Consider the following 10,513-nt stretch of genomic DNA (forward strand, 5'->3'; position numbering starts at 1 on the left):
GTATAAATTATATTCTTATGCAATATGCAGGATTGCATTAAGACCCAGTAGTTCTTCCACAATATTTCCAAATAACCATATGAGTCCCAAATATAGGAAAGGTGAACAATCTTCTTAGTGTGCTTTCAGCTCATTGAAGTAGAAGCTGTGCCTCTGGATACTTTTCACTTCAGTGTGAAGTAGATTGTTAAGGTTTTATTAATGGTTTCCTTATGTAGCATTTTAAAAGAAAAAAAAAAGGTTTTGATCCCTTTCACACAGTTCACAATTCTCAGACAAGTCTATTTTTGGAAATCAGATAGCCCAGGAATATTTTGTATAGCTAAGCACTCTTTTTTAATAATTAAACATTTTAAAAAATGCAATTGTAATAAATAAGCATCTACATTCTTACCTATATTGCCAGTATATCCTAGAATCAAAGTAAGATGGTTTTCCTGTTCCCACTTAATTGTTTTAAAATCTGAACGTTGCCATCATTTATAATTTCCATTTTGGATCATAGGCTTTCTGACTGCTTGAAGCCAGTTTAAACCAATTATTACATATTTTTCAAATTTGTTTTTAAGTGGTAATTTTACTAGAGGCAACATGTCTACACAGCAGCCAAGTGAGATATATTGTTTAACTTCCTGTAAACTATTGGTGAGCACAGGAAGGCAATCCACCACAACTCCAAGAACTTCAGTCCTCACCAAATAGGCTAACAGTTCATTTATACTTCTTTTCCTCCAGAAAGTTAAAGCTACATTCAGTCTCAAATTCCTACTATACAAAACTTATGCCATTATTTCATGGCTCTAAGAAACCTCAGTAAAAAAATCCACTGTATTTTGATGATGAGCTTTCTGTTTATGAAGAACCAGAATCTCGGTAGTTAACCAAATTTTTTCAACTATCCAGAATTACTGGAGTTAACTAAATATGTTTGACTATCATGGTGCAATGTTTCTGGCAGTGGCTTGCACAAGCCTCTTCATTTTCTTTTTTGCTACATCACAGCCCTCCTTGGGGACTGTTTTTTTTTCTGTAACAAATGTTTGGAAGAGGATGATATACTTTCTTTCTGTGATAGATCATCTTATGTAGTTTATCTGTGCTTTCCAAAGCTTTTCCAACTATTATATTTATGTCAGCAGCCAAATATTTTAGAGAGTTCTTAACCTCCTTCATGTTCTTATTAGTGAAATTACAGATCTTTTCCTAAGAAGATCAATGTAATGATCCTCAATATTATTACAAATTTCCATTTTTTAACATTGTGGGTTTCAGACGCCATAATCTCTTAAATACCAGAACCTCATGGTACTGTGGCACCTCAGCTCAGCCCTTGTGCTGACAAACCATGCCCCACAGCCTAGAGCAGGGGTTCCTAACCAGGGGTCCATGAGCTTGAATCTAAGTCCAAATAAGCATTATTCTTATGGGGATGTGTTGGTGTGGGTGTGATGTATTTATTAAATAATGCACAGTGCAGTGTGTACTCAGGAAGGGGGTCCATGGTTTTCACCTGACTGGCAAAGGGGTCCATGGAACAAAAAAGCTTAGGGACCCCTGGCCTAGAGCACCCTTCAGATCCCAGGGTGGGCCCCACTCAGGCCATTCGAACTCAGCTGCATGCATGGCCCTCCCTTGTTATATTTTAACCCCATGGTAACCACAAGGAAAACCATAAAAAATATATCCAGATAGAAATGACAAGGCACTCAATGAGGTACAACACAAGGAAGCAAATAAATATAAAAGTAGGCTTTAATAGAAGTGAGGGACAAAATGGTACATGACTTACAAAGGTAAATAGCAAAGTGGCAGATGAAAAATCTATGTTTTCAGTAGTGACTTTAAATGTAAGTGGATTAAACTCTTCAGTCAAAAATCAAAGATAGGTAGAATAGATTAAAAAGAAAGCATAACCTAACTGTATGCTGTCCTCAAGAAACGCCTTAAGGTCAAATATACAAGTAGGTTGATGGTGAAAGGATGGAAAAATATACCATACAAATAGTAACCAAAATAACAGTGGTGGCTATACCAATATAGGATAAAATAAATTTTAATCCAAAGCTGTTATGAGGGACAATGATGGCCATTACATACTTGATAAAGAGGAAGATGTGAAAAGTATAGACCTTACTGGAATAAAAAGGACTCTAAGTGAATACTATGAACAACTATATGCCAATAATGAAATTACCTAGATGAAAAGGACAAATTCAAAGAAACACACAAACTACCTATAATGGCTCAAGAAAAAATAGAAGATCTCAGCAAACCAATTACTAGTAAAGAAATTGAATCAATACCAAAAATTCCCAACACAGAAAAGCTCAGGATCAGATAGTTTCACAGGGGAGTTCTACCAAATATTTCAAGAAGGCTTAACTCCAATTCTGCTCAAACTCTTCCAAAAAATTGAAGAGGAGGGAACATTCTTTAACTCATTCTATAAGACCAACATCACCCTCATACCAAAGCCAAATAAAGATACCACAAGAAAAGAAAACTACAGACTGATACCTCTTATGAAAATAGATGCTAGGAAACCCAATCACACCTCACAGTAAAAGACTTATACATGAAGATCAAGTGGAATTTAACCCTGTATGTAAGGTTGGTTCAACAAAAGAAAATCAATTAACGTAATATACCACATTCACAGAATGAAGGGGAAAAAAAGCCACATGATCTTTCAATCCATGCAGGAAAAGGCATTTGACGAAATACAGCACCCTTTCTTGAGAGAAACACTTAGAACACTAGGAATAGAAGGAAACTTCCTCAAGACAATTAAGGGTATGTATGAAAGCCCACATCCTACTTAATGGTGAAAGACTGAAAGCGTTCCCTTTAAAATTAGGAACAAGGCAAGGTGCCCACTGTCAACACTGTTATTTGACATTGTACAGGAATTTCTTGTCAGAGCAATTAGGCAAGAAAGAGAAATAAAAGGAATCCAAATTTGAAAGAAAGAAGTAAAACTTTCCTACATGCAGATGGTATGATCCTATATACAGAAAATTCTGAAAAACTTAAAACAAATGAATTGAGCAAAGTAATGAGGTACAAAGTCAACACCCCCAAATCAGTAGGGTTTCTATACATGAGCAATGAACAATCCAAGCAAGAAATCAGAAAAAATTCCATTCAAAATAGCAACTGAAATATCAAATATCTAGGAATAACTCTAATCAAGGGCATAAAGGACTTGTACACAGAAACTATAAAAGGAATTAAAGAAGACCTACATAAGTGGAAGGACATTTTGTGTTCAAGGATTGGAAAACTTAATATCATTAAGATGCCAATACTACCTAAAGCAATTTACAGATTCAATGTAATCTCAATAAAAATTCCAACAACCTTCTTTGCAGAAATGGAAAAGCCAACCATCAAATTTATGTGGAAGGGTAAGGGGACCTGAATAGCTAAAGCCATCTTGAAAAAGAAGAATGAGGACTCACACTGCCTGATCTTAAAACCTATTACAAAGCCACAGTAATCAAAGCAGCATGATACTGGCACGAGGACAGACATATAGACTAATGGAATAGAATTGAGAGCTCAAAAATCAACCTTCACATTTATGGCCAACTGATTTTTGACAAGGTGGCAAAGACCACTCAATTGGGAAAGAATATTCTCTTCAACAGATGGTGCTGGCAAATTAGATCTCCATTTCCAAAAAAACTGAAGGAGAAACCCTACCTTACACCATATGCAAAAGTCAATTCAAAATAGATCAAAGACCTAAATATAAAATATAGAACTATCAAACTCCTGAAAAAAAATGTAGGGAAGCATCTTTAGAACCAAGTGTTAGGCAATGGTTTCTTAGACGTTATACCCCAAAGCACAAGCAAATAGATAAATGGGGCCTCATTAAAATAAAAATCTTTTGTTCCTCAGAAGACTTTATCTTGAAAGTAAAAAGGCAACCTACACAATGGGAGAAAATGTTTGGAAACCACATATCTGATGAGGGTTTAATATCCAATATATAAAAAGAAATCCTTCAACTCCAAAACAAAAAGTCATGCAACCCAATTAAAAAATGGGCAAAAGACTTGAATAGACATCTCTTCAAAGAAGATTTAAGAATGGCCAGAAAACACATGAAAAGATACTCAACATCTTTAACCATCAGGGAAATGCAAATAAAAACCATTTCACACCCAACAGAATGACTATAATTTAAAAAAAGAACAAAGGAAAATAACAATTGTTAGAGAGGATGCAGAGAAATGGGATCACTCATTCATTGTTGGTGGAAGCCAACTGTGGAAGACCACGTAAAATGGTGCAGCCACTGTGTAAAACAGTTTGATTGTTCCTCAGAAAGCTAAGTATAGAGCTACTAAATAACCCGACAATCCCATTGCTAGGTATATACCCAAAAGAATTGAAAACAGGGATTCAAACAGATATTTGCACCCCACTGTTCGGAGTAGTTTTATTTCCAAAAGATGGACGCAACTCATGTGTCCATCAACTGGTGAGTGGATAGATAAAACATGGGATATACATACAATGGAATATTATTCAGCTATAAAAAAGAGTGAAGTCCTGGTCCATGGGACAACATGGTGAACCTCAAAGACATCATGTTGAGGAAATAAGCCAGAAACAAAAGGACAAATATTGTATGATCTCACTGATTTGAAACAATTAGAAAAAGCAAACTCATAAAGTCTGAATCGAGGGGGTGAGGTGGGGATAGGAAAGGGGATGTTGGGGCTTAACATGTACAGGTTCCTATTTGGAATGATGGAAATGTTTTGATAATGGATGATGATTATAGTAGCTCAATATTGTGTATGCAATTCACAACCCTGAAATATATATCTGAATATGACTACAAGGGGAAATGTTAGATTGTATATATGGTAACAGAGTAAAAATCTTTTTAAATCCCTGGAACTGCACTATACAAGTAATGCTGTCTCCCCAGCATTGTCTTCAGGTCCCTTTGACATTTGACTTATCACTTAGCTGTTGATCATTCTGTGAAAAATTATGCATGTTGTCTCTGTACTCTTGCTCATTTTTTTTCTCTATGAAATGTCTTTTTCTCTCTTCCTTGGTTAGCAATATGCTGCATATTCTTAAGGTCCAGGTCAAAAGTTAACAACTCTCCAGGAAGAATTAATCGTGCATACTTCCATGGTTGCAAAGCTGTGGCTCTTACATCATTTATCAACATGCATACTGAGTCTGACTCACCCAGGTAGGAATCCTAGCTCTGCCAGCTTGCAGCTGTGTAGAGTTTAGGCACACCTCTTCTTCCTACAATGGGAATGATACTTATTGCCTCAGGGTATTGTTTTATTAGAGGCATCGGTATGCTCATTGTTCATTTCCATTTGTACCAGCTAGAGTCTCATCTCTTTAAGGAGTTGTTTACTCGGCCTTGTAGCTTGAATTCCAATACCCACTGCAGAGCCAGGCATGTGGTAAACTCTCAAATACTTATTGAATGAAGGATAGAATATGTTACCGGCTATTGCATAGAAGCCTTGACGTAGAATACATCTAAAACATTTTTATGATACATTCTGTTGATATCAAGTATATACACTCAAGCAGGACATGAAGCCCGAAGGAGTGAGAAAACTCTCTTCTTGTCGTTTTATAACAACACAGTATATTTCCATTTTTGACTTCCATTTAGAGAGAGAAACCAGGCACCCAGATTCTACTTCTTCGGTTTATTTGTGCAAAATAATTTTTAGGCCGAAACAACTGGCTTCTATCCTTTAAGCTTGGAATTTAGAACTCAGAGGTCCCAGTCATTTGAAATTCAGTTAAATACAAAATCAAACCTAATTCAGACAATTAATTACAGAGCTCCTAATGTTCTATTCAACTCTGATGGCTATATTCTCCTAAAGAAAATGGCAACAATTAGCCAACAGTTACCTCTGTTGGCTTGGAAATTCCAAATTCTTTGGGATTTTACCCAACTCTGTATTTATTAAACCATATTTTTCCACTTGTTAGGAATAAGATGCATGGGTAAATTGCACAGATTGGCTTGGAATACTTTACTTTCAGCATCCCCAAGAACAAGCCAGGAGAATGAACCTCAAACAGTAGACTGATGTTATTTTGCCTGCCCAGGGCTGATTCCTCCTTCTGATGGAAGCATCTTATTTTTGTGCAATGTCTTAGTCTTGCTAGGACTATGCAAGGGATTCTGTCCTCTTCTGTGCAATCTTCTGTGACCTAGCTAGGCTGATTAGATGCTCTCCATCCACTTCAGACACTGTCCACACCCAGATGTGCACCATTGCTTCTTCCCAAACAGACTTGGTCTCCATCTGTTCAAAGCCCAGTTCTGCAGTTTGCCCTTTAAATCTGGGAACCGCCTGATTAATCCTTGCAATAAATCCCTTTTTACTTGTTTCACGGAGTGGATTTCTGTTCCTTATAACCAGAGAATACTCACTAATGCATTTAGGAAATTTTGCTAGGGAAAATATTTTAATCTCAGCACGATCTTCAAAAATTTCATGTTTTAAACTATACTCAAACCACTGGACAATAATAAATTTCTAACCACAGATGGATTCTGTGTGACTGGAAGTGTTTTGTCAGCCTGCCCGAGCCTCAGTTTTCTATCTGGAAAATGACAATGCTAAAACTACTAGAGATACCCTCTTTACAGACTTTCTGTGAGAACAAATAAAAAAAGTAGCAGTATATAAAGTATTTATTTACCTTTCATGTATTATTTCAACAGGCTTTTCCTATAAAACAAACAGCTCCTACAAAAGAATATTTACCATGGGGATATTTCAGTCTTCATAGGGTATATTTTTAAAAAAAGCTCAACTCTTTCTCAAAGTGTGGAATATATATACCTGAGTGTTGACAATGTGGTGGATAGGCACAAAGACTTCTCAGTTTCATTGTGATAATCACCGGTATTTGCACGATTTTGTTTTAATGAGTTTACATAATGAAAGGATGCATATTTAAGAGATAGTTTAAGGAAGACTATCATAATTGTATAGAATAAAAGGATTCTAATTCATGGTATCTTATCTGCAGGTTCAGTTTCTTTAAATTTTCCATGTTAACATGTAATCTAAGTCCACTTTGTACTCCAGGGGAGCATGTTGAATAGAGGAAAATACAAATGATTGCCAAATAGAACATGCCAAATAGAACTCCAGGCTCCTTAATCCATTATTTTTGTGTCTTTGGGAAACTGGTTTGCCTCTTCATATCTTTTTTCCCCCCATCTTCTAAATAAGCCTGATCTCTCCTATATACCTAGATACCTATACCTATTTCTATATCTATATAATATGTCTAACAGACATGTCCGAATGTAAGAATCAAATTCTTCAGAATATTTCTATGTTATATTAAAATATAAAATAATGTTTATTCATTATGAATTGTTTGCTTACAGTCAAATATTTATTTCATATTAGTCACTTTAATAACACACTATTATATAATAAGGCAAGTTACCTGTTTAAGATACTTAAGGGGGATAATCTGATGCAGGACAGACTCCTAGGGAATATGTGAATGCTCATTTTGCCAGAGTGGGTTGTATCATTGGGTGGAGACCCATAAAATAAGAGTGAAGGTATATCCACATCCTGGGGAGGACTGATGCCATCAAATAGAGGAAACTGTGTCTCTCAGGAGAAATGGTGGCTCCCAGGGCATTGGGGCAGTTGAGCATGTCGGGCCCTCAGCACTGTTGCAAGTATCTCTGAACATGGCTCTTCGAAAAACGAAGATGGACTGTCACTGTGGGCCATGGGGGGAGGGGGAAATAGGTATTGAATAGATGGAACCAACATAACTGTGAGCGCAATGGAAGTGTTTCACAAGAGTATGCAAGGATGCATATAAAACATGTAAAATTACGCCAGAAACATATAGGGGCTGATAGGCTAAAATGTAAATCATGATGTAAAACATAGGATAACTAAAAATTTGGAAAATTGTATAGCCTAAAGTATGAACCACAATGTAAACACAAATGTTACCTTGTTTGAAAACTATTGTATCAATATCTGTATATCAGTTTCAGTAAATATAGTATGAATATGTTAAAAGATTATTGCTGTGGAAGGAAAAAGGTTTTATATTGGATATGTGGGAGTACTGTATATTGTATATATGAATTACTGTGATCTAAAACTCTTGTGAAGATAAGCTTAATTAGAAAAAAGAAAAGAAAAAGATAGGATGTAGAATTTTTCCACATTAATATGTATTCTATATCTAACCTTTAAACTCATCGCTATATTCCATTTTACTATTAAGGGAACCTGGCAATATATTGGGCTTCACTTTTCAAGAAGTTTTGGATCACAGAGTGGTTCAACAATGGCAGCGGAGCAATACTGGTGTGGGATGTTATTGACAGGGGACATATGGTTGACAAGGAGTTCTACAGGGCATATATCCAGGGTACATAAAAATGTTTGGATATTTTCATAGTGGAAACAATTAAAAACAACAACTGAGGGAGTGCTGAGTTCCTAGCCAGGGGAGCTCTATCACAGTCCCTAAAGGAACAGCAACAATCCCCCAAGTGCAACGGCCAAGACCAAAAAGGAATGAAGGTCCAACAATGAGCCCCTGATACTAATGACTATGCTTGTGAGCCTGTGCACCTGAAATAAGAACAGGGCCTAGAGCAGCAATGTGCCTAAGAGTTCCCTCCTGAGAGCCTCCATGTTGCTCAAATGTGGCCAGTCTTGAAGCCAAACTCAGCATGTAAATGCATTGCCTTCCCCCCAGGGTGGGACATAACTCCCGGGGATGAGCCTCTCTGGCACCGAGGGATCACTACCAAGTACCAGCTGATGACGTAACTAGAAAATGACCTTGAATAAAAGGTTCAACTCGGACCAGCAAAATATCCCTGTCTACATATAATAACAGGAGTTAAAAATGCTTTTTGACCTAAATCAAGGGGGAAATGGAAAGGACAAATGAGTTTATATGGCTATGAGTCTCTAAAAAAGAGCCTGGAGGTTATCAGAGGGGTTGCCCTTATGCACACCTGAACAGAGTCTCAGAGACAGATAAAGTAGATGCAACCCCAGGTATTGGTTCTTCTGAGGGCTGCAGAGACCCACAGGTTTTATGGTCATGGCAGATGGAGTTTACTGCCATGTCAGTTGGCCCTTCTTTGGAGTTGATGTTTCTGTGTGATGGAGCTGGACTCAGATGGGATCTCTTTTCACAAGCCTTTCCTGTTACTTTAGCAGAATTGTAGTTGGTGCTGGGGTTTAAGATATACCCAGGGGATCTGAATCTCTGGACTGACCATATGATAGCCAGGCCCTGAGCCTCAACAGACTTCAGCTCCTACACTCTGGTTTATTGGACTTACCCCACTCAGCTAACATGGAGTTGAAGAACGTCAACCACCACACCATGGAGCCAAGAGTGCCTACAACTGAAAGCAGGAGGATTGCATCCAGCATCCTTGTGGAATCTAAGCCCCCTCTTGACATAGATGTGGAATGGACACAACCAATCCGAGGTCCACAGGATGGAGGAATAGAGTATAGATTAGAATGGACTTACTGATATTCTATTCATGAACTATTGTGGTTCGTAATCGAAGAAAATGTGGCATTGGTGTGGAAAAAGTGGCCATGGTGGCTGATGGGTGTGGGGAGTGGGAGGAAGAGATGAGATGTGGAGGCATTTTTGGGACTTGGAGTTGTCCTGGGTGGTGCTGTAGGGACAGTTACCGGACATTGTAGATCCTCCCATGGCCCACTGGATGGAACGTGGGAGAGTGTGGACTATGATGTGGACCATTGACCATGAGGTGCAGCGATGCTCAGAGATGTATTCACCAAATGCAATGAATGTGTCATGATGATGGAGGAGAATGTTGCTATGGGGGGAGTAGTGGGGTGAGGGGGGTGGGGGGTACATGGGGTCCTCATATTTTTTTAATGTAATATTTAAAATAGTGAATTAAAAAATGAAGGAAAAAAATACACTATTGCCTCAGCTAAGCAAACCTTTTTTCATCTTTTATTCCAGGGCATTCTATGACTGAGCTAAAAAAAATATAACATGTAGATGAGCATTGTTTAGATGAGGCTGCTCCCCATGGATCTGGAGCAGTGGGCTCAGCACCCCCGGGAGCTTGTTAGAAACCCACATTTCTGGGTCCTACTGCTAAGTCAGAGCCTTTGGGTTTGAGTCCAGGAATCTGGGTTCATATAAGGCCCTCAAGGCATTCTGTTATCCACTTAGTGGGAAAGTACCAGCTTCTGTTATACGCTCAGTGGGAAAGTACCAGCTTAGACCTTTTCATTCCAATTATGCTCTTTACGCTAAATGCAGTTCTTCATGCTGGTAGTATTTGTCATCATTTTCCAGAGCTGCTATGACAAACACCATATAGTGAGTTGGCTTAAAACAACAAGAATTTATTGTCTCATGGTTTTGGAGGAGCTCAATATCAAGACAGTGGCAAGGCTGTGCTTTCTCCCAGAGTCAGTAGCCTTCCGATGAT

At 37.9% G+C, this 10,513-nt stretch overlaps 1 pseudogene; it reads right to left on the reverse strand.

Annotated features, from left to right (window-relative positions):
- Positions 1-281: 281 nt before the first annotated feature.
- On the reverse strand, positions 282-1,279 carry LOC101442493 (KATNB1-like protein 1 pseudogene; annotated as a pseudogene).
- Positions 1,280-10,513: the final 9,234 nt, after the last annotated feature.

This window comes from Dasypus novemcinctus, chromosome 14, assembly GCF_030445035.2.
Source record: "Dasypus novemcinctus isolate mDasNov1 chromosome 14, mDasNov1.1.hap2, whole genome shotgun sequence".
Taxonomy (NCBI): Eukaryota; Metazoa; Chordata; class Mammalia; order Cingulata; family Dasypodidae; genus Dasypus; species Dasypus novemcinctus.